Raw genomic sequence first — 25,751 nt, forward strand, 5'->3', positions numbered from 1 at the left:
ATCTGTGTGGAGGTGTGTCAACATGTCACATGGATTGCTTTGGGCTGTAAGTAAATGAAACCCCAGGGGACAGTAAGTTGGCTGTTAAGACAATGATGTTTACTTAATCGAAGTGCAGAGGTAAGATCATGCAGTGACTCACTTATACCACCAAAGGCTTGGCCTCCATAGTCCACTCCGTCATCCTTAGGGAGTCATAATTTTGCCCTCTCACTGGAGCCGTGGGTCACATCTACCTCTGTCCGTGTTCCTTCTAGGAATGAAGAGAGGGTGCAGGAGCTGGGGGTGTCCGATGGTGTCAAAGTGTATCTTTCTCTTTTCAGGGAAAACACAGCTTCTCTCAGAAGCCCTGTGGAGACTTCCCTTTATGTTTCGTTGGGTAGAACCAGGTCACATGTGTTTCTTTTGACCAGCCACTGACAGAGATGGGTTTCAGTGGCGATGCCATGAATTGGGAATTAGCCTGTATTTCCTGATCAAGGGATTGCCATTGACTAAACAGATGAAACTCTAGATTCTAGCAGGAGAGAAGGCAAGGTAGGGGGAGCTGGTGGGTAAGCAACAGTGTCTGGTGTCATCTTCCTGGGCCACTTGGTGGCTCCATCTCCACAGAATGCCACAGGAAAACATCAGCAGATAGCGAGAGAGCAGGTGGCTTGGCTATCAATGAATTTCAGCACTGCCTCCACTTTCCAAGGGCCAAGCTTCCTCTGAGGGGCCCACTGGGCGACTGTGATTATATTATGTGCCATATACCCAGTCGGGTCCCACATGTGGCATGGAGCAAACGCACTCTGGGCATCTGTTTCCACTGTGAAAGGGTCAGACTAGACAGTCTAAGGGCCTTTCCCAGAGTTGGGGACCCTTATCGTAGGTGACTACCCTTTTCCTCTGCCATCTACAACTCCTCCTCAGCATCACTTTCCTGTTTCCATGCCTGTGCACTGGCTGAGAGCAAGCCCATGACTTTTGTCTCCCATTTGAGGTTCAGCCAGTTGCAGAGAAGAGCATCTTTGGCCACCACCTATATTTGTCTTTAACATGTTTTATTGAGACCCAGACATTTGGGGTCACAATTAGCTGAACACAAAATCTTGACCATTGTTGTCTTTTGACTTAGGAGTGCATAAAGAGCTTTCATTCCAAAGGCCAAAGCCCAGGGGCTTCTTACCCTCTGATCACCAAATTAGGTGTCTCCAAAGGCAGCCTATGGGTCTCCTTCCCTGCTTCCTCTAAGCTCAGTTTCTCTGGGGCATCTGCCTGGGACAAGAGAAGTCACGTCTCCCAAAACCCCTTGCTTGCAGTAGAGAGGCAGGACACCAACTCACCAAGAATCACTCCTGAAATCGATAAAGATACTCTTGGTAAGAACATGGAAATATCCTTATTTATAAAAATAAAATCAATCTACTGGATTGTCTGGTGAGAAACAGACAATATGTATCTGGCTGTCTCATTCCAGAGCAGGCTCCCTTCTTCCCAGTGACCTTGTCCCAGTCCCATAGCATCTTAAAAGCCTTGTCTCTCAGCCTATGAGGGGAGGATTTACCCTCTTCACATTCACAATCCTTTTACTCACACTAATCCCCCACATTACAGGAGGGACTGGAAGTGTGACATGTCTGCCTGAAGAAATCTTTGCAACCAAATTTTCAGTTAATTTCCACTGGTGTCTGGAACCAGGTAGAACCCAGGCACTCGGGAGCTTGGAGGAATCATACATGATCTGCCTGTCCAAATACCACTTCCAACTTGGAACCTTGGGCTGCCCCATCCTTCCTTACACCTACCAAGGGTAGAGAGAGGTTAGAATTCAACCTCAGAACACCCTGTTATCCAAGGATTTAAATCAGGCTTCATAGTAACAAAAATTAATATGAGCAAACTAAGAAATGACAACAGGACAAAGGCCTATCTTAATGTGTCTTCCACTTCAGACCTGAGTCCCCCATGTCCCCTCCCTAAAGGTAATTGTCAACACTTGCTCACAGAGCAAGAAACATTGCACATACCCAAGATTATATCTAAAAAACGCCTCTTTAGGGCAGATAGAATCCCAGACAATATGTATTCTGTCTTGTTTCTTCCCTTCCACCCCACATAAAATCATTTATTTGGAGGTTATTCCATTTCAAGGCATATTAAGCTTGGCTAGCAATTTTTTCACTCAGTAGTTAATTTTGAATTTGAATTAAAACCAAATCAAAGGGTATAGAGAGATGGCTCAGTGGTTAACAACTATTCTTCCAGAAAACCTGAACTCAGTTCCCAGCACCCACATGGTGGTTCACAAACAACTGTAATTCCAGTTTCAAGGGACCCACTATCCTCTTCTGGCCCTCAAGGGCACCAGGCATGAATGTGTTGTGCAGACATACATGTAGCAAATATTTATGTACATAAAATAATGAAGATATTTTTTTAAAAAAGATACAGTCCAATTTTGTAGAAGGCACAACCTAAATTATGTGTAGTCCAGTGATTTTGACAAAGGCATCTACTTTGTACACTACACCCTGATTCCATTACCCTCCCCTGAAAAGATTTACCATCTCTTCCAGAAATCTATTCCTCCTTTGGGCAGGCAGGTCCTGGTTTGTCTGTGTGGCTTGGTTTTACCCCCTGAACATCACAGAAATGGCATCACATAGTTCATACTCTTTGATTTACTTTGCTTTTGAAATTTATTTCTGTTGCTGTGTGTATCTGTTCATTCATTTATTTCTGTTGTCATGTAGTAATCCATCGTATGACCATGCTGTAATTCATCTATTCTATTCTTTGGGTGGACGTTTGGGGGCTATTATGAATAAAGCTATTATAGAAGTCTCTGGATGCTTTATTTTTGTGGACATACGCTTTCATTTCTTTTGGAAGGTCTGAGAGTGAGTCTCCATCTTTTAAACAGGGGCTTATGTTCCACTATAAGTATGCACCATGGAGTGAACATGTACCCCACTGGTGAACATTTAGGTTACTTCATATGGCTGGTGATACCCAAGAGGAATCTGTGTGTTGGTCTTTGTGCACATAAGTAAGAAAAGTATGTTCCTTGAATGACATGCTTGCTCAAAGGATGAGTATTTGATTCTGGGATACCAACATGAAGCAATTTGCTTTTTAAGAGGCTCTGTTAGGGTGTGTTTTAAGAGCTGTGCCTGGGCCGGATCTCACATACACCTGGGCAACTCTGTGTAGAATCATACTCAACCTTTGTTCTGTTATCTTTAAAAAATGCTTTTTCATGGCATTTATTCATTCATCCATCCATTCATTCATTTATGGGATGCTAGGGCCTGATGAATGTTAAGCTCTACTGCTCAGTTATAACAGCCGTGTATTACTTTAAGTTGTGAGTAATATTGGGCGTTTTCTCTTGTGTTTATAGTCTTTTTAATCTTTTTCTGTAGGGTTTCTGATTCTTTCTCATTTTGTTTTAAAGAAAGCCTCTTTTAAGAGGTTTGCTTATTTATTTATTTATTTTTCTTTTCTGACCTAGGCATTGGTGGTGCAGGCTTTAAATCCCAGCCCTTGGGGGACAGAGGCAGGCAGATCTCTGTAAGTTTAAAGCCAGTCTGTTCTACACATCAAGCTCCAGGACAGCCAGGACTACACAGAGATCATGTCTCAAAAGTACAAGATACAGACACAGACACAAATACACACACAGAGGGAGAGTGAGGCAGAGTGGCGGGGAGGGAAGGAGGGAGGGAGGGAGAGACTCTCATTTGTCAGACTCTCTATATATTGAAAAAAATAAGCCATGTGCCATGGGATTTTTATATAAGATTCTCTGAGGCTACTCACTCTTGTTCATTCTTTCTGATCATTTTTGTCCCAAGCTAGTCTCACATATTTTTCCATAAGAATTTCTGAATCAGCTTCTCTGGTTCCAAAACAACTCTGGCTCTCTGGTCAGCATCTACATCCCTGACTTTGTCTCCTGTTCCTCTGCCCCCCTCACTCCAGGAAGCCTTGACTTCAGCACTATGGACAATTTGGATGGAATAGTTGTGCTGTAATGAGCTGCTGTTGCTGGACGATAAGGCATTTATTCTATGCATGCCAATAGCAACTCCTTCTCCAGCTGTGACGATGAAAAATGTCTCCAGACATTGCCAGATATCCCCAGGAGGGCAGAATCTCCTGTGACTGAGAGCAACTGACTCCCTCTCATCTAGCTACACTGGCTTCTAGCTGTCTTTTCTCTGACTCAAATCTTTTCTTAGAAACACATCTTACACTGCTTCAAATTGCCCCCCCCCATCCACCTGGCATTCTCCCTGTCATCCTTGGATTTTCTCCATTATACTTCCTCTTCTACTTGCTCCTTAATTTATCGATTTACTTCTATGTTTTGTCTCTCTCCCATGTCTAAGAAAACAAGCCATGAGAGTGTATGTTCACCTGTGGATCATCCTATGCCTAGAACACATAGTAGATGCACAATAAATATTGTCTGGGTGAATGTCCCACGGTGAATTTGTAGCTTGTCAGGCAAAAAAAAAAAAAAAAAAAAAAAAGAGAGAGAGAGAGAGAGAGATACTTTTACAGTATCATCTTCTGTGGAAAAATGGTCTTTTCTCCCACACTCAAGTTTGTTTCATTGTCTCATGTATGTAACTGTTTGTTTTTAAAACTTAAAAAAAAAAAAGTCTTTTGCAGCAGCCAAAGTGATGGTGAGGGGTGCTTTCTGGGTAAGCATGATGACTAAGTTCAGTCCTCAGACTTGGGTTAGAAGATAGATGTGCTGGCTTGTATTAGAAATCCCAGCGACTCTTGGCTGGAAGTTCAAGGGCTGACCTGGAGTACACAACATGCCAGCAGAAGCCTGAGACATTCCCTGGGTGTTGGATGGTTCTTTACACCCTCCAAGTCTTCATCAGGTAGTCCAGGAGAGTCTTGGAAAAGAGACCTTGCCTAGAAAGACTGAGAGAAGAACTCAGCAGAAGATTCCTCATATCTTCCCTGTTGCCAGACCCTTGCAGGTGGGCCACACTCCTGTATGGAGTGAAGTAGAACACTCAGGAGCCTGGAAACAGCTTCCCCTCTCTGGGACACAACTCTTCCAAAGCTCTGAGAGCTCCCTCCTGTCTACTACTCCCCAAGGTCCTCCTTGCTGAGGTCGTGGTGAGGATGGACACCAAGGCCAAGTGAGAGTCAGACTTATCCTAACAGCCCCACCTCCAGGTAACATTGACAGTAGTCAAGGCACACTTCAGAGGCCGGAAGCTGTGACCTGGTGCCACAGGCACTGAGTGCCCAGTGCTGTTGGACCCCTCCTCACAAGACCAGGATTGTGGCATGAGCCCAGGCCACCATACTCATGTCAAGAGTGCAGGGCAGTAACCTCTGCCCTGGGCCTAGTGGTGCTGTTCTGAGAAGGGTTTCTGAGGCTTAGCAGTCCAAGCCTGCAGGCTGAAGGGCATCTGAGAATGAGCTCCTCCTGCCCATGCTGGGCTGTGACAGTGTCTGGTGGTTGGCCACTTCACATTGATGGCTACAAAACTTCTCAATTTACTGTCCCTGCCGTGGCAAACCACAGCTATGGTCTGTTGGGGGCCTGTGTTGTGACAGAAAGGCCCAGTGCCTTGGGCTTGTGCAGGCCTCTTTCAAACAATGCAGTTTCCTCCTACCTGATATTCTGCTAGGAACAGGAATCCTGCCAGGGGTGTGTTGGTTCTTGTGTCCCAATGAGGGACCCATGGTGGCAAAGCTGTGGATGGAGAGGAGGGTGAGTGATGAGGGAGCAGAGAGGGCAGGAGCAGGTGACAGAAGGAACCCTGACCCTTAGATGTCATCATCAGCATTGCTTTCTGATCCACTGGCTCCTTTCCTGAGGGGTTCGTCTGGGTGGCTCACAAAACCAGGGTGAAGCCACCTGGAACTTGAGGTTTGGGTTCACAAAATGATTTTGAGGACAAGCAGGACATGTCAGGACAAAGCTATGGATGACCTCTAACCTTTCCTTCCTGCTGCTAGGCTTTATAGGGGCTCACTCTGAACCTCCTGGCCTCACCGTGAGACTGGTCCTTTCAGCAGGTGACATTCCTTAGGCCATGGAAGAGTTGGGCTCAGGACTGTGGGTGGGGTGGGGGTGGGGTCGAGGGTGGGTTGCGGGGGTAGTGAATCTTGTAAATGTTGACGACCACAGTGAAGGCAGGGTTCAAGACAAGAACCCTGGTTCCAACAATCCTTCTTCCCATATTCTAACCCAAAGCCACCCCGCTGCTGTTTGAACTGTGGAGTGGGGTCCTCTGGCTTGGCAGAACCTAGCTCCTCCCATGCATCCAGTTGTCAGCCTTCCTGGCACTGGGCCAACCAAGGAACAGACTGATGGCCTTGGCTGCCATATTTTCTGTCCCAGAGATCCAGGTCTGGCTCCAACTTGATACTTACCAACTTCTGGGTCACCGAGGGAGAAATGAAGGGAGGGAAGGAGTCTGGACCTAGGTCTGAGACGGGCCCCCAGGCTGTCTGGAAGCTTATACCCTGCAATCTAGGGAAACCCTGCAGGAGCAAACAGGAGGGGAAAGAGAGGGCAGGTAGAGTCATGATTATTGGGTGGGGTGCAGAAGGGGCCTGTGGGCGGGCAGGGCCCACCTTGAGGAGGTTGTGACCTAAAAATGGAGCAGTGTTATATAAATAAAATACCTATGGTATGTGTTTCTTTTTTAAAGTTAGGCTTTATTTCAGTGCTCCCATTCTTAGTGAGCAAACAGTCCTCACATGCCAGCTCCTGGTGGTTTCTGCCCAGCTGGCTGGTTCAGGTTAGGTGCCTGTAACCATCTGAGTCTTTGTGTGTGTGTGTGTGTGTGTGTGTGTGTGTGTAACTGTAAAGAGCAATTCAATTCTATGTTTACTGACATAGTTAGGTACCAGATCTGTGCGAGGCAGGGGGCCACAGAGAATAATGGCTCCCCCTCCCCCCGTTTCTGGAGGATAAGCCAGAAGGTTAAGGTTAGCTCCATCCATGTGAGCCATGAGGAAGGCCTCATAGGATGAACTTTGAGTAAAGTTTTGAAGGCCAGTTGTTTTCCAGACTCCTTTTTTCTTACAAGGGACAGTTGGGAGCACTTACCTGCGGGCCATGTATGACCTAGTAACAGAGAGATAAGACTCAAGCCGTGTCTTGAGAAGTCTAGCAGAGATAGTCATGTCTACCTTCATGGCAAAACTAGGACTATGTGCAAGATGCATCAAGGAGAAAGAGGGAATCATCAATCTATGTGGGGCCCTAAAAATGAGGGTCTAGGGAACCTGGCTTGGTGGGGATTTGGGAGCGGTGCTCCAGGAGAGATCATACTGAGACGTAGGTGCTGTGCTAGGCTTCCTCAGGTCCAGGTACTCAGCAATGGTGTGGGATCAGCCAAGGGGCTGCTGGATCAGACCTGGCAGTGGCAGGCCAGTTGAGTGGCCTGTGGTATTCTGACAGCTGGGTTCTAGATCTCTCTCCTTAACTTGTGAGGTGGGTAGCATTTAGTGGTGCATTTCACTTCTCTGAGTTTCATGTCTTCACATCTAAAATGGAAGCTGTGTTTATCCTGGATAGGATTACCTGGTAGAATGATGTGAGTAAATAAGAAGGCTGCGCACAGTGTCTTAGAGCCAGATATGTGTGTGGTGTGTGTGTGTGTATGTGTATGTATGTATGTATGTATGTATGTATGTATGTATGTATGTATGTATATTTGGATGAATGGTGCCACTCTATCTTCCCCAAAGGGCTGCCAGGAGGCTGGACTCAGCCTGGAAGGGCTCCTCTGACCACCAGTGTTGATATAGGTTCATATTCGGGGGCCCAATCCCACCTTGGCTCTGTCTGAGGTATCATCACACAGAGGGGAAAGAAGGGGAAGGGAGGGGAAAGAAGGGGAAGGGAGGGGAATCTTAATGGGCCCAGGCATGGTTGGTGACAGGAACTATCCATGTAACTGGCTATAGTGCGTTCTTTTGGTTTTCCTCCCTCTCTCCTTTCTCCCATACTTCCCTTTCTCCTTTCTTTCTTTCCTCTCTTCTTTTTTCAATTTGGTCACTTTGGGCAACAAAGCAATTCCAAACCACCAAGTAGTGGCCTGGCCTATCCATCCATCCATCCATCCATCCAATCCAGATCAGGGGCTGACGTTGAGGAGCATTCTGGAATCTTGCTGAGGGCAGAGGCTCTAAGATGAGCTTGATCCACGCCTGCTCCCAAGCTTGCCTTGATGCTCTAAGCCCTGGGCTCAGACCTTGGGCAATACCACAGCATCTTAGCTTCTCCCCACCCTCAGTTGCCTTCTCAGAAACTGCTGCTGACTTGGCCTTTTGAGCAGGCTGCCTGGGAGGGGCTCCAACAAGATGGGCCTTGTGAAAGGCCTGTTACCTGCCAGTGCAGGGCATCTAAAATAGACTCTCCAAGGGCAGCAAACCCTCTAATTCAATGTGTCCCAGCAGCGGGTCGATGTGGGGATAACTGTGATCTGGCTGGTCTCGGGCTATAATTATGGAGTCAGAATAAAAAATTACAGGCATTGTGTGGGCTTGTTTTAAATATAACGTAATCCATACCGTCCTCTCTCTTATTTTCTAGATTTGAGGTGAAGTCTTTGGAAATTGGCGTAAGTTTTGCCTGACGTGTAGTAGATAAAAATGGCCCTTTCACAGTGAAGAGGGCTCTGTGGGAGGCCTCCCTGGACCCCCAATGCTCTTCACTGCCCATGCCCACAACCACACATGCATATGCACCCATGCCAGGCCTTTCTGTGGATCACATTCTGTACATGCGCTCTCTTCCCAACCGGCCTCCGTCTCCAGTCTTCCCTGAGCCAGCCTACCAGAAGCATCTTTGTGAAACTTGGCCTCTATACTTAAAAATCTATTAATGGTACCCCTGTGACTCAAGTCCAAGTTTCTCCTTGACTTCCCACAGCTAGAGAACAGAAGTGAAAGGTGAGATGAGGACCCTGGGTTTCCACAGGATGGGAGCAGGCAGTGACTGCTTCTTGTGTGTGTGATATGGCTTCGTCCGCCTCCCTGTCTAGAGAGCATGGCAGACCAGAAGCTTCAAAGTCAAGAGGAAATGCCCCACTCCCAGAATGGCCTTCAGTATGTCATTTATGAATTTCTTTATGCAGGCTTCCATTGACCCAGCATTAAAAGAAAACAATAGGGGCTGGAGAGACAGCTCAGGAGTTAATAGCTTTTGCAGAGATGCTTTTGCAGAGAACCTCATTCTGCTTCCTAGCGTCCACATTAGGTGGTTCACTATCTGTAAGTCCAGCTTTAGAGGGCCCAAAGCCTCCACTGTCACCACACAGTCACACCCTACACAAATAGCCAAAACACACAGACACACACAAAAATAAAAATAAATCTTTTTCCACAAGAAGGCAGTAGACTTACCAGCTTCTAAATAAGAAACATTTCTTGGTATCATTGCTGGTGTGTGGTGAGGTAGACATGTGTGTGAATTCAATCACCCAAGAAAGCAAAGTTGAAATATGCAGAGTCTTACAGCATATATATAATATACAAGTCTAGTATATATTTATAATATATTATTATAATATAATGTTAATATATAATTGTATAAATATATCATGGTTGGAACACTAAGCTAAGAGAAGAGTCAAACTGTGGTTGAAAACATGACATGAAAATGTTGACCATACTGTGGTTTCATATTTAATAATCCAACTGTTAGTATAAATAAAGAATGTTCCTTCAAAATGCTGGTATGCAGTCATTGGAAGTATTCATGAAGAGCTGGGCAGTAGTAGCACACGCCTTTAATCCCAGTACTCAGGAGGCAGAGGCAAGCAGATCTCTTTTAGTTCAAGGCCAGCCTGGTCTACAAAGCTAGTTCCAGGATAGGCTCCAAAGCTACACACAGAAACCCTGCCTGGGGCGGGGAGTGTTCACAAAGGACATTTCCCTGTTCCTTTATGAGCCTGGGTGCTCATAACCTAAAGCAAGGAAGCAGACAGAAGGTTGTCATGGTTGGTGGTGCCAGCAAGGAGTGCAGACAAAAGTGAAGCAGAGTCAGAAAAGCAGTTACCTTGGGTGAGCGGAGAAAAGGTTGATATTCCCTTTATATTTGTTGATGCTTTGCAAACACTCTAGAATGGGCATATGCTTCTCGAATAGCACATTTAAAGCTGCTAGAAGTTGAAGCGAGGGAGTCGCACTTGAGGGTTGAGTCCTGCCTGGCTTCCGTGTCTACGGTTCTAGTGTTTCTTATCACTCGCAGGTCTAGTAGGCTTGCAGAGGCCTGAAATTTCCAGACTGGCCTGCCTCTGTGGACTAGTTGCTAGGGGCAGGTGTGCTGCCCGGGGGCAGGTGTGTTGCCAGGGAGCAACCATTTGCCCTCCATGGGCATTCACCATATGCATCTGAGCACACTTCCCTCATCATCAAGACATCAGGTATCTTGATGCCTGTCTCAAATCCTCCTGGTGCCACTGGAAGGTAGGTCATGGCAAGAGCCCAGACCTGGACCTGCTGTTCCATAGGGTACTGGTAGTGGCCTCTGTCTGCCTGGGGCCAAGGTTTTCTGCTTGAAGGCTAAGTTCTTTTATAACTTTAGGCACAGTGCTGGTTGGAGTGAAAGAGCTACTGTCACCTCTGTTGCGCACACATCTGAACTTTGAGGGGCCCACTCATTGGCTCTTTTAGACCACAGATTTCCAACTCCCCAGTCATGAAACCCCATTTGGCAGGTTGCCTTGAGGTGTGGCACTTAGGACACCTCATTGGAGAGGGTCACTAAAGGACAGTCTGGCTATTTCTAGCTATTTCTTAGACCCCAGTGCCACTGTTGAGACCCTAGTGGAAAGATGGGCACCATCGGACTTCAGAGGTGTAGCTTCCCTGGGGAAAAGGCTTGTGTCCAGGGCTAGCTTCCAGGTAAGCAGGACTTGCCTGGGACCTCCATGAAGGGGCCACATCCCTGACTGCATATACCCCAGAGGAGCTGAGAGATGGAGATAGGAAGGTTTAAGGAAGAGTGTAAAGATAGACAGAGGCTGACAGTGATGTGGAGACACAGGCCAGAACAGTGGCTGAGAGGCTATGGGGAGCCTGTCACTGAGATACTTACATTAGCACCTACAGGCAGGCTCACCCTCACTATAATCAGGCAAATTAGAGGAACCGTGATGTGCCATTTTACACCCACTAAATTAGCGAACATTAGCAAAGTTATAACAGTGCATGCTGCTTATATGGTAAAACCAACCTAAACATACTGCCAGCTCAAGTGTGAATTAGCACAGCCCTTTAGGGTTCCAGGGCTATTAAACTGCTCATACCCCCCCTTTTTTTTCCATTCTAATTCCACTCCTGGGAATGTGTTGCAAGGAAGTAATCCAATAGGACAATAAATGCTTTGTACGTAAAGATGACTAGCCAGGTCTATCTGCTATACCCTGTGTACTAGACTACAGTGCTAAAAATCTCTTTGTTTTGAGACAGGGTTTCTATGTTGCCCAAGCTGTCCTTGAACTTGGAATCCTCCTTCCTCAGCCTCCTCAGGACTGGGCACGAACTGCCACATCTGGCACATCCTTTACCTATTTAAAAATGATTATTAACCATTACCTATTTAAAACTAGGTAACATAACTAATTGCTTGCATTATCAGAATTATTATGTGAAAATAAAAGCACCTACACATTAAAATTAATAATTACACAAAAGCTGCTTGGGAAGTCCAGGCAGCCCCACCCTGCTGAGGTCCTATATTCTGGCTGCCCATCTGGTTGACTAGTCATCTCACCCTTGCCATACTCAGCCAGCCCTGCCACTCCCTGTCTGGAACTGCCCTAGGTGATCTTGAAGCCTAATCCGCAGACCTCAGGCTGGGGTGGGCTGGGCACTGCGTCAGCAGAGCCTGCCCACCTAGCTAGATTCATGCGGCAGTCCTAGGGATTTGGAGAGGGGCTCTGTGAGTCATATCTGGAAAGGCTGAACCAGAAAAGATAAGGGATGGTGGAGGTGGGTCTTCCTTAAGAAAAGGGATGGGTAAGGTGGTTTTCAGGTTCTGAGGCATCTGCTGTTTGCAAGCACAGCAGTCTGTCAAAACTGGCTGGTGTCTGGATTCCTAGCTGGAGCAGCATGGGGGTGAAGACAGCTTACAGACCGAAGATAAAAGGAGAGGGATCCTGGGGTCACCTCTCTCAGCCTGCTCTGACTTAACATGAGATGCAACGTGACTCTGCGCCTGAATCATCAGCTCTGGGTCTTTTCCTTGTCTCCAGCGCCCATCACAGAAGCTGGCAGCCAGGGGGAATTCAATAAACTGGGTGAATGAGTAGGCACAGGGACAAGGCTGTGCCGTATGTGAGCGAGCAAGTCAGCAGACAATGCCCTCTTTGTTCAGTGCCTTCCAAACGGGCACTAATCATGCTCAGGGGATGCTGCACACTTGCGTCTCTTTTTTTTCTGCCAGGGGATGTCCCACCACACAGAGGCCAGGAACAGTCAGTGACCATGTCCAGGTCCAGACAAGGAACCTTGTTCCTTTGGTCCAGGGTTATCCTACTGAACACAAAGAGGCTTTATGGCAGCCCCTGCTCCTGGTGCTTTCAGTGTCATGGGAGAGACAGGAACAAACAAGGAAGGGGAACTATGGAGCATGCACATGGGGGCTGTCAACAGAGATGGCAGTGGTGGGGAAGGCTGGGTAGAGGGCTGGGTTGGGTTTCCTGGGGAAATGAAACTGGAGCAGGGCCTGGATATTAGTGTCTATCTCACACAAGGGACACAGGAGGCCTGGTGCAAGTGTAAGTCTATGTGGGTCTCCTTGGCTTTTTGCCCTTGAATCCATGCCAGCCAATCTGGATATGGTTGGAGCAGAGTCCAGCATCAGTGTCTGTGTCCAAACTCTTAGGACTCTGAATTTATCTCATCTCATCTCATTCATTCTCATCTGTTCATTCCTCAGAAACCCACACTGTAGCTGCAGGGTGCTAGGTACCATTACAGGTTTGGGGGTACATAGCGAACATGTTAAAGCTGTTGCCCTTCAGTGGGCAATGTAAGACAGGCATGATTGCTCTGTGAGTGATTAACTGCTTGTTGTGGCAACTGTTATGGAGAAATACAGGAGTTACAGTGGTGACTAGGGGTGGGGTGGGGGATTGCAATATTTAATCAGGAGACAATTAGTCGCTTTCTTGTTGCTGTGATAAAACACCACAACAAGGCAACTTATAGAAGGAAGAGTTTGTTTATGGCTCCAGAGGGCTAGAGTTCATGATGGTGGAGTGAAGACATGGGGGCAAGGGATGGATGCTGAGAGCAGAAGCTGAGAGCTCACATCTTAAATCACAGCACGGAGGGAACGGGAATGGCCTTTGAAAGATCTTTGAAACTTCAAAGCCCACACCCAGTGACGTACTTCCTGCAGCAAGGCCACACCTCCCAAAGAGCACCACCAGCTGGAGATCAAGTGTTCAATGCTGGACATCTCACTCAAACTGCCGTAAATGACAAAGCTGTACCTGGTGTAACACCCAAGTAAAGAAGCAGACCACACACATGCACTGAAAAAAAAAAATAATCTAGGGAAGACTAAAGGCCTCATGGCAAGATAAACTTCAGCATGTTTAAGGATTAATAGGTAGGCCAGCAAGGTAAGTGTATTTAGTCTTCTGTCACTCTAACAAAAGGCCTCAATTAATCAATGGGCAAAGAGAAAAGAGAGAAGGTGATAGGTGGCAGTGTAGAGGCAGCAAGAAGCCAGACCTGGCCAGGGTGCTGGCTCCCAAGCTCCTGGAACCCACATCTCGGTTCCTGCCTTGTGTTAAAGGTTTCAGCTGGGGTTGGATCCAGGTTGTGCAGACTGACATGCTTGACTGGCTCTAACAGGGAACCCATGTCCATGCAGAGGGGCATGATGGGTCTGACAAGGACAATGACAAGCTATGCCTACTCTGATGCCCTCACAGGTCACAAGGCTCTGGTTTTATTGACTCCTACACCTGTTCTTCATGGCGATGTCACTGGAATTCCAGCATAAAGCAAACCAAGTCATACTGAGTGTGTCCCATAAGAGGGAGTACCAGTAAGTAGTTCAGAGGGACTGAGTCGCAAGGCAGTGTCAGAGAACTGGAGATCAAGTATAAGAGGCAGAAGCCTCCAGTGTGTCTGAAATGGGGTGAAGGAAAACATGACATATCTTAAAGCCATCATTTTGGAATCATTTTGGGGCTAGATCAAAGAGAGGAAATGAGAACAGGAAAGAGAAGTTGGGGACATCTGACTAGAAGATGAATCTGGCTTCCTACAGGACAAGGCCACAAAGGCTTGGTGCTCGCTTGGGAGAGAGGTTTGGGTGGGAGAGACATCAGTAGTCAGGCATCAGGTGACACCGAATGCTAAGAGAAAACAGCAGGGCCCAAGAAAGAGTTCTGGGGTCATCTGCAGGGCTCCTGCAGGGAGGAGAAATTGAGAGAAGACAGGAGCCATGGAAGCATTCAAGTTCATGAAAATGACGGGGAGGAGAATTTGGGGGAGGGAACTATCTCCAGTGTCTAACGACACAGGGGGTTCAAGAAGGATGGGGACTGAGAAGCCACCAGTGGGTCCTACAGTGGAACCAGCAGGAAGGGGCCAAGGAAGAGAGATTTGGAGAAAGACTATGGGGTGGGGAGGCTGAGGCAGTGACAGCTCTTCAGAGTCTGGAAGAGAATAACCAGCTTGGGTGGGTGGGGTGGTCAAAGGGCATAGAAGAGAGTGTCCAGTTTGGGCAGGGAGAGGGAGATGCTGTGTTGACCTGGGTAAGGGAGCAGCAGGAGAGGAAATACCCAGACCTTGGTGAGACAGACATGGCCTGTGCGCCTCCCAGCTTTCTCACCTCCTGCCCCTCCCTCAGCCTCAGGCTGCCGGAGACCTTCCAGGCCTTCTTTGTGATGCCAGTCCAAATTCGTACTGCATGTGTCCTTCTAAGTGGTTGTCCAGCCTTTGCTTTTACAGAAAGTCACAGAGCTCACCACTGTGTGTGCATGTGGGTAGGAGCAGTGGCCCAGGGACATCTAAGCTGGGCTCAACTCTAGCAGTTTTGTCACTCAGACACCTGCTGGGGTCATAAACGGGTTTCCATAGGTTGGCTGAGGAGGATTGGGCTGTAGATCTGTCTGTAGATTTAAGGCTTTATAGTAAGTACATTGAAAGAAACTTCCATTTTTTTTTTCCTGAGCCCAATGTGTCATTTTGTAGCTTCCCACCCTTTGATTCTGGCTCTTGAAGCCCTTCTCACAGTAGAACAAAGCACCAGACTGTAAAGTGTGGTAAATAAGAATCTAGGAAATGATAGGCTAATGGATGTTTATCCAGGGAGGAATCACTTAGACCAGAAAAGGATGACCGCAGCAGGTTCCGGTTGCAAGGATGCCTCCGGATGCTCTCTGTCTTCGACCAGGAAGTAAGAGAGCTAGCTGGGGTCCAGGACCCCAGACCTAGTCCCCACCCAGATCACACCAGCACCAGTCCCCACACCCCAATGGGTGTGGTCAGTGCAGCAGGTGTGGGCGGGGTAGATATCTCACTACAATTCCCCTTTCAGTCTAAAGAAAAGATTTAGGCTTGATGCAAAACTATATACAAAGACAAGTTAAATATCAAGTATGCTCTAGGAAAATTTAAGACCTATTGCCATGAGGTAACAAGAGCAAATGGCAAGAACTACAAGACTGCTATTTCTTAGAATTGACTTGTCCCTTGCTCTCCTGATGACTTCCAAAGCTCCTTCTGAGTACACTGCAGAGAGCTAGGCAACTGGTCCTTACACAGCAACAGCTGGAGTTTAAGGACATCATCCCAGAGCAGCCTACCCATGTCTGAATTCTGGTGCTGTTTCTTCCTGGCCAGGAATGCTGGGTAAGGTAACTCAACCTCTTGACCCCTAGTCTCTTGACCTACCTCATCCAGTCCTGAAGAAGGCATGGACACTTTCAATAGTGCCTGGGGCAGAATGTCGGTGCTTAGTAGCCAAACTTCTGGGAGTGTCAAACTGTCCCCAAGAACTGGGAGGACAGAAGTGACTTTGTGTCCACATGGGCATGTTCAGTGATGCTTTGATTTTCCAAGATGAACACAACTAGGGCCCCAGTCTCCATCACAGGACCTTGCCTGCGTGGCTGTGTGGCACCCTCTCTTGGTTTCTGCAACCTTTGCAGCTGTGTGGGGATTGGCTGACCTCTGCTGTCCATTGTCTGTATGGCACCAAGTGAACTGGCTTTGGACTCTGAGGTGGGAGGACCTCAGAGATGCCCTTTTTCCACTACTTTTGACAGTATGCTACCCAGGGGCTCTACAAAATGTTTCACAAGACAATTTAAATTTTCACTTAGAGGAAAACTCTGATATATTTTATTTTTTCTATTTTATCTCATGAGTAAGAAAAGTTACATTATACTATGTTCACTGCAATCTGAAGACATTGGCTCAGCCTACCAACGAGTCCTGAATGAGTTTCTCAACCTTGGTGTGCATCGGGCCACTACAGGTCATCAGCCAGACCCAAGGCTGGCTGCTCATGTAATCAAATTATCCTTCCTTTACATCAATGAGCTTAAATGCCCATTCTGGCCTACATAAAGTATTGGTGAAATCACATCATTGAGGGCAAGTTGGTTTTTACCAAAGACAAATGAAAATAAAAACTTAGCTATCAAAATGACACACAAAAAAAATGTTTCTATACTTTCTAAACTCACCTTGCATTCCACACCTCAGTTGGAGAACTTTTGTACAAACACAGTGGAGTAAGTGGGCCACCTAGAGGTGGCCAATGAGAAGGGTGTCTTTAGCAGCTCTCACAAAATACTGTGCTAGGTCTACCAGTCTTCTGAGCTGATAGAGACCCCATTCCAGAATCTCCCAGGGCACACAATTAGTGTAGACACTTTGTACAGCCAATGAAAAGTTCTATGCATTGTCATTTTCAGAGGTCCTGATTTGTCACATGATGCATAATAGAATTGATTCACATTGGGACATTACTTCCAATTTGTTTAGTAATTTGAAGCCAATAAGTTTTTAAGCCTTTATTTTTTAGGTCCTCGGCAAATTCAGGTCCTGGGATTACAGCCTGTCTTAACTAATGGATGAAGTAGCCTTGGGTATGGAAGCTCATCAATGAACACACACTAAGGAGCTTTAAGCACCTCTCTCCTGAACTTTTAAAAGACAATATGGACAGGACATTGACATTCAACATGTTGAGTTTCCCCTGATGACCTCTGATGAATGGGGACAGTGCCCTGCAGATGACCCAAGTGCTGTGTGATTGACAAGCGATATTAGCTGTCTCTTCACAGAACACGGGGATTGGAGTGGCTTGTTGATTTTATTTTAGGATCAGGATCCATTTGTAAATGAAATCTTATGAACCACAGGGCAGGGTTGGGGTGGACAGATTTCTTAGTCTAACAGATATGCAGGTGAATCTGTGAGAGTATCCAGAGGGATTGTACCAAGAGCCTGTAAAAACAGAAGTCTAAAGATAATGGCAGGTGTAAGCACCTCTGGATAGATTTCAGAATTAAAGAATTCTTGAACCCTTGAAGAGACTGGTGGTCAGGCATGATGGTACACACTGTTAATCCCAGCACTTAGGACGCAGGCAGTCTGATCAGTCTAGTCTTTGTAGTGAGATCTCATCGCTAAAATTAAAGCGGGAGGAGGCGTAGTGGTTTTCATACTTTTTTGACAGTAACACATTTTGTTGACATATGTCTTTATGTCATAAAATAAATTGTCCACACATGGACAGAGGCAGGGATGTTGTGTAAATAAAAACCACAGACCTCATTTTGAGAATCAATTATATTTCCAATAAAACACTAACAATTTTCTGATGGATGTGGCAAGGCAGTTACCTATGTACTCAGTTCGTGTCAACCTTGTGAACAAATGGCCCTTAATGTTTTTCAACAAGTCTACCAATCCTTAACTAGACGTCATGTTTTCTTTTGTTTAGTTAAAAAATGATGTTTCCCTATCCATTTCATGTCATATGTTCTATTACTAGACACTTATTAGATGGGTTTAGAAGCCAATTGTTCCCTTGCTGTAACACTATAGTAAAAACTCTAACTCTGGGCCATAACTAAATTGTCCAGACCTGACCTCCTTCCCTCCCTCCCTCTTAAGCAAAAATGATGTTTTCTAATCTTTGTTCGATTTCATTTAATTTTTAGATTTTATTTCCTATTATTATTGTATGTAAGTACGATAACTCTAAGAATGGATGCACTCAGGCCAGTATCTATGTGGAGGTCAGAGGACAACTATCCTTTTCTCTATCATGGTTCTAGGACGTGGACCACAACCTATCAGGCTTACTCAGCTTTTACCTGCTGAGCCATCACACCAGTCTTGCTTAATTTTTAAAAAATATTTTATTTATCTGTGTGTGTGCATGCATGTGCCCAGAAAGGGGCAGGGAAAGGGTGTCAGAGTTATAAGCCTGGGTGCTTGGAATTGAACTGGGGTCCTCTGTAACAGTAGTAAGTGTTCTTAATCACTCTCTTTCTCTCTACATCTGAGCCATCTTTGCAGCTCTGTTGTCTTTAAAATATTAACTGTAAGCCACTAAATTGATTTCTCCAGCCTTTAATAGTTTTGACTGGAAGGTTAAGGTCATTGGGACAGTATTCTGGCAGTTCAGTTTATGAAGACAGAAACACTGTTGACAGCCAAGAAGTGAAACCAAAGAAGGAAACCAGGCAAGATGAAGGTGCATAGTGGGAGATGAGAAACTGTCTTCTGATGTTGAAAAAGAGAGCTGAGTGGTACACACACCTTTTAACCCAGCACTTCAGAGGCAGAGGCAGGAGAATCTCTTGAGTTTGAGGCCAGTCTGGTCTGCAAAAATGAGTTCCAGGACAGCTAGGGCTACACAGAGAAATCCTATCCCAGAAAACAAAACAAACAACCCACAACACAAACACACACACACACCTCACTACTAATACCACAAAATAAAAAACCCAAAATTAGAGATTTAAAATTCAAAGAGGAAAATGGCCCCTAAACTTTAAGAATAGCGAGTAGGGGCTGGAGAAATGGTTCAGTGGTTGAGTGGTGTTCTTACATGGGACCAGGGTTTGGGTCCTAGCATCCATATCAGGCAGTTCACAACCACCTGAAACTCCAGCTCCAGGGAATGCCACTGTCTCTTCTGGCCTCCATGGGCATCAGCATACACATAATATACACTCATAGAAACATGCACATAAATAAAAGTTTTTATGTTTTAAAAAGAATATGTATGTAAAGCAAATAAAATCTGAGCTAAAAATATTTAGTATTCATAAACCAGTAAGAAAAAATGAAAAGAAAAATGAGCAAAGCTTATGAACAGGCAATTTAGACAGGACGAGGGGAGGGAACCTGTGTGACAATGATGCTCAGTAGCAGACAGGAGAACAGAGACTGGAATGACCAAAACTGAGAACTCAGAGGACCCTTATACAGCTGAAACTGCAGACTTCTGAGAGCAGATGAATGGCTGGTGCTGGTGTTCCAAGGTTATGTTCAATAAAACAGGTTCTTCAAAGAGAAAATTTAAATCCAGCTGCCTCTAAGGAAAGGGAACTACAGTGGCCAGGGTGAGGTATGGCTGGTTTTAGGGACTCCACAGGAAGCATGAGGGGCACTGTGAAGGCAGCACGCAGGAAGTGACCTGGTCCTCTAGAGAGAATGGGTCCTACAGTGGCTCCTGATGGCAGAGTAGCAAAGAGCCACAGGTAGGGAAATTTGCTGAGGTTTGCAGCCAAGTGGTAAACTCTAACTGGTACAGCTAATAGCATTGATAATCAGCATTTATATTTAAGCTCCCATACCCTCCTAATGTTTTTCTGCTTATTACAATGTAACTATTTCTCACAGAAAAAAAATGGTATTACCATCTCCTCAAAGAGACACAATAAGGCAGGCAAGGTGGCACATAAATGTAATTCCAGCACTCAGGTGGAAACAGGAATATCAAAGTTCAAGGCAAGTGTGGCTGTTTTGAAAATGAAAGAGAGAGGAGGTCAATATAGCCATTGTGTTCATCTCAGAGACTGTGATATGTCCCTCCCTGGGCTATAATTACCATAAAGATTTGTGCATAATCCCACCTGGATTTTCTGTTACCTAGAAATGAAATAGTAACATTAACCTTCAGCAAAATCTGTATTAAATAAGGAGGAGGATTCCAGGCAGAGTGCAGTAACAGGCTTCTCTCTGGCCTGGAATGGCTGAAAAAATAAACCTGAGCTGTATGATTGCTCCAGGTTCCTGCCCAGAGAGAGGCTTTGGTCTGCAGTATGGGGAGAAGGAACTGTGGTAGGGTCCTTTCACCATCCTGAGTTGAGCAGGAGGAGGAACTGGGTTCACAGGGACTCATACTGAAAACAAGAAAGCTGCATGGGTAGAGAACTCTAGAGATTGCACAGGTGCCCAGCAAGCCCTCAGCTAGCTGAGTACTGATCATTGCTCATGTAGGGAAACTACTTGAGGGCAGGAGCCAAAGCCTGTAAGCACTGAGAACAGGGCTTGCTCCCCCAAGCCAGGGCAGAACATCTCCTAACTCGGGGATATCTAGAGAAGGTATTATAGAAAGTTTCTGCCTCAGAGAACATTAGCCACACATTTAAAACCAAGAACTCATAAAACAGCTTAAAAGTGGATACAAAGAACAAACTTTGCAAATAACTTACAAGTGACTAGACCAAAGTTCAAGAATTACAAGAATAGGAAAACTATAGAACACTCAATAAAGTTCAAATTTACTACGCCTGACATGCAAACAAAAATAAGCAGGCATGAAAAGTAACAACTACAAAATAGAACTCATAATGTGGAGAAAAATCTATCAATAGACAATGTCCCACAGATTACATAGATGATAGAACTAAACAAGGATAAATAAAAAATTGTTATTAAAACAAAATTGCATATATTTGAGTAATGACAGGGTAGGCCAAACATGCAAGAAGACAAAAAAAAAAAAAAAAAAAAATCGTGGAGGAATTTATGTGTGGAAGATAATTTAAAAGACTCAAGTTGAACTATTAGAGATAAAAACAGCAAGTGAAATTAAAAAAAAATTGAAAATCACACTGGATGGCATTTATGATAGGTCAGACATCACAGAAAAAAATTAGCATAAACATGAAAACAAATGCAATATAAACTAGCCAGTGAAATATGGAGAGAAAAACAAAAGTGCAAAGGTGAGAGATGGGTCAGCTTCACACAGCTCATTGGACCCATGATTTATGCCCATAGAGAAGCTGGTAAAAACATTTGAAGGAATAAGGCCCCCCCTTCTAAATATTATGAAGACCATGAAGGCAAAGTTTCAAAGGGTACAAGCAAGCACAAATACAAGACATGGGAAATAAAAGTACACCATGGTATATCATAAAGTGCTCCACCAACAATACGGAGCACACCACACCTTACATAGGCCATGGGGAAGCCTTTATATAGAGGAACAAAGGCAAGATTTTCGTTGTCATTGTTGGAAGCAATGCAAATCAGAAGAGAGTGAAGCAATGTCTTAAAGGTTCTGAAGGGGAGGGGGAGAAGAGTTACTAAGCTGTAATAATGTGTTTCACATGTTCTACTCCAGAGCATCAATGAGAGAAAAGGCCCTGAGCAGTGCTGCCTGGCAAGCTTGGTCAATGCTATGTTAAAGATGAAGAAACAAAGTCACTGCTGAGAACCCCAGAGGACCACTTAACATCACCTGAAAGTCTACCATTCTTGTGAGCAACGTGTAAAAACCACTAGATTGGCTCACTGAGTATCAGTTCCCAGCCTTTTCCCTTTTTTCTATCACCATTCAGGCTACAAAGTAAATACTTGTCATCCCAGCCTCCCTTGCAGCTTAAGATAACACATTTGGTTCAGCTTGGGTCAAGGAGATGCATTTAGAAGTCCCTGGTAAAGGTTCCTCTTCCCAGCTAACATGGCAAACACACCGGTAGGAAGAACAATTATTCTGCACCTTCTGCTGTGCTTTCCATCTGAGAGGAATGCAGTCAGGAGTGCTGCAGACACACAAGTTATCTCGTGACCATGAAGTATGTGGTGGTTTGAAAGAGAATGCCGCCGCGCCCCCCCCCCCCACAGGGAGTGGCACTATTAGGAGGTGTGGCCTTGCTGGAATAAGTGCAGTATTATTGATGGAAGTGTGTCACTGGGAGACACACTGGGAGAGTGGGGGTGGGCTTTGAGGTCTCAGCTCAAGAAAGGCCTACTGGCTCACAGTCTCTTCCTGCTGCCTGAAGATCCTGAAAAGCACAATTCTCAGCTCCTTTCCAGTACCATGTCTGCCTGCGTGCTGCCATACTTCCTACCTAAAGCTCTGAAATTGTAAGCCAGTCCCAATGGAATGTTTTCCTTTATTAAAGTTACTATGGTTGTAGTGTCTCTTCACAGCAATAAAACCCAAAGACAAGGTAATAAGCAAGCACACAGAACTAATGTACTCTATACAGGTGGTAAAACAGTCAACAGACTCCTTATTTTTAACACTTTGGGACAGATTTTCTGTTTTTAGTCATGCAATTCTAACCACTGATTACTGTGGGTGGTAAGGGCTCATGCAAGGGAAGCAGAGGCGAAGGCCATTAAACACAGTAGAGGTGGGGTCAAACATTCAGGGATGTACTAGTCATTTCTAGCAATAGAAAGAATAGGGGAACAGGAATTTTGGAAAGCCTAGATGAAGATGTGAGGAAAAACATCTTATTAAATTGGATTCCTGGTTCTTTCCATGGCCTGAGGAGTTTGGGGAAAGATGATCCTGTAAATGCCAACCTTTAAATTTTTTAATTAAATATATTGTATATGTGTGAAAAGGGTGGAGTTTAGAGGTCAACTTTTGGGAGTGTGTTCTTTTGTTCTACTATGTGAGTCCCTGGAATCAAACTTAGGTTATCAGGCTTGGTAGCAGGTACCTTTATGCTCCAAGCCATCTTACTGGGCTTACCCTTCCTTTTTCGTCTTTGTTTTATTTTTTTGAGCCAGGACCTTGCTTTGTAGCTTTGACTGGTCTGCTATTTATTATGTAGCTGGCTGACCTGGATCCTGCATAAGTCTCTCCTAGTCCTGGGATTACAGGTGTGTGCCACAAGCCCAGCCAGTTCTTTTCAATACAATAGGCAGTAAATATTGTAAACCATCCCCGATAATATATAAAAAAGATTATGAGGATAAGAAGTGACATCTTTACAAAAATTTGCATTTTATTTAGTTTTTTATACTAACCTGGCTGGTACAACTGAAAGAAAGATGCAACTATTACCTAGCATAATAAACCCAATTGTTAACAGATTGTGCCATAAAGGCTTTCATGACTTCAAATGGAGAACACAGCTCTTCATTTATTATTGTTGTATACACTGTCTTTAACATCGTATGACATATGTCAGGTACAGCAGCATTTTTCCTACAGAGAACAGTGAGGATGAAACACAACATGGACAACATTAACATACATTTACAAAGTACAACAAGCACATTAACAATTACCTTCATCAACACACACTGTCATTTTGAAGCTGTGGAATACATAATATATTATGTCAAATATGGGGTTTTATCATATCTATTACTTTTTTGATACTTTCCTGCTCTATGTATCTCTTTTCATTCCAGCTATGAAACATGAAAAAGTGAAATGTCGAGGAAGAAACCTAGATAAAAATCTCTTTTAAGAGACAGACAACAAAGAATCTACCAGAATCCTTTGCCCTTCCTGAAGCATCAAAGATCCAGAAGCCAGGTGTCTGGCTTTTCCAGGTCACATTCAGCCAGTCTTCCAGATACTACTAAAAGAGGAAACAGAAGCAGGAATCCTTGTTAATGGAGAAAAGTCTAGAAGAACAAACACATTTCTGACATTATTTCCAGGCTAGTAATGAAAGGAAAGATGATACAGTACTAAATTTTTCTTTATAGGTCTTTGGTTTATTTTGTTACATTATCACTTTTGTAATAGAAAGATTAATGAGGACACTGTTAAAGAGAAGCAACTGCTTTGTTCATTTGTATTTAAGGCACAGTTGGGCATGTTAAAAAGGAATAGAAAACCGGAAGAGACTGACATTCTAAAGGCTAATTCTTTGTTAATAGCAGTTTTATGAGGTGGAGAGCCATCAAGGCAGCCTCGGGGTGGTGGTTATAGAATCTTAACAGCTACATTTCTTCCAACCTAAGCTCCCATTCTAGGGGACAGCCCAATGCACTCCCTGGGATTAAAAAGTGCCTGGAAGTAGCAAGTGCTCTAACTCACAAGGAGTCCTGCTTAATCAGTTATTTGCAGTCTTTTGTTCTAGCGGCAAATATCACATACATTTGAGGTGAGATGGAGGGTTCTACAGAGTAACACATCCTCTGCCTCTTCGAGCTCTTGCTTTGCTCCTCACCAGAAGATGCTATTGCCACACTCCCATTACTGATTTTTAGGCTTCCCACAATCCTGCTATGCAGAAGTGAGGAGTCTGCTTAGTGGGCCAAGCTCTAGCAAAGTTACTAGAACCTTCCATCATGTTTCTCAGCTTCACCACTGCCGACCTTCTCAGCACAGCAGCATCCTGGGCTTCTAGGCACTTGAGACTAGCAGTAGCACCTTCCATGCTGCCTCCAAACACACACATCTCTGTCAACTATCCCAGGAGACAAAATCACTCCAACTAGGGTATCACCACACCAATAATGGGAAGATAGTTTTTAAAAAAACTGCATCAGTTTTACTCCCTTGAATCTTTTTTTTTTTTTTAACTGACCTCAGAATAAAATTCAAACTCTTTGCTGTGATTTCCAAGATTCTGTATGAACTGGCATCTTCCTCTCTCTCTGTCTTTTTTAATACTACATTCTCATAAACTAACTGGTCTTTCTGTTCCACACACATCTTCAGTTTGTTCTCACTGACCTTTCATGCTGGCTTTTCCTCCTGTCTAGAATGGACTCCCTGAAAGATCCTGGTATGGGTCACCGTTCATGTGCACAATTAGCAGGGCTTTCCCTGCTCTCTACTAGACTCCTTTTCTTTCACATGAGCTCAAGAGAACTTAGCTTTCCCCTTTGTTTCTGCCTCTTCACTAGAGGGAGATCTTTTTTTGTCTGTTTGTTTTTTCTGTGGCTTTAGAGGCTGTCCTGGAACTAGCTCTTGTGGATCAGGATGGTCTCGAACTCACACAGATCCGCCTGCCTCTGCCTCCCGGGTGCTGAGATTAAAGGCGTGCCCCACCACCACCCAGCCTAGAGGGAGATCTTAGTCTTTTCCACTGTTATCGATGACATGCTCTGTCTGACTAGTACTAACCCTAACAGTAGGTACTCAGTAGCCATCCTCTGTCAATCTCACTCCTCAGGTAAGGTGTCAATGGCTTCCTTTTCACTTTCCCTTCCAAGAGTATTTTTTATTAATTGATTTGCCTTCTTTTTCTAACACCCCCTGACCTATTTAGAAAAAGCCTGTAGGTGGAGTACAACATAGGGAAGCTTATTATGAAATACATATAAAAGCCAATTAATAATCCATGAAAGACAATTCTTTGCTCTGTAGGTTTGAAGCACTACATAATCAAGCCAGTGGTCATGAATTCATGACAAATTTGGTCCTTCTTCGCAAATTTCAAGTGGTTAAGGCATTCTAGAGGGACCTAAGGCCACAAAACTTACCTGGTGCAGAGACTCAAAGAGCCTCTTTGTCCATCGGCCAGGTATATACAGTCTGAAACCCTTCTGTGCTGGCTTCA

The sequence above is a fragment of the Phodopus roborovskii genome, unplaced genomic scaffold, assembly GCF_943737965.1.
Source record: "Phodopus roborovskii unplaced genomic scaffold, PHOROB, whole genome shotgun sequence".
NCBI classification, from domain to species: Eukaryota; Metazoa; Chordata; class Mammalia; order Rodentia; family Cricetidae; genus Phodopus; species Phodopus roborovskii.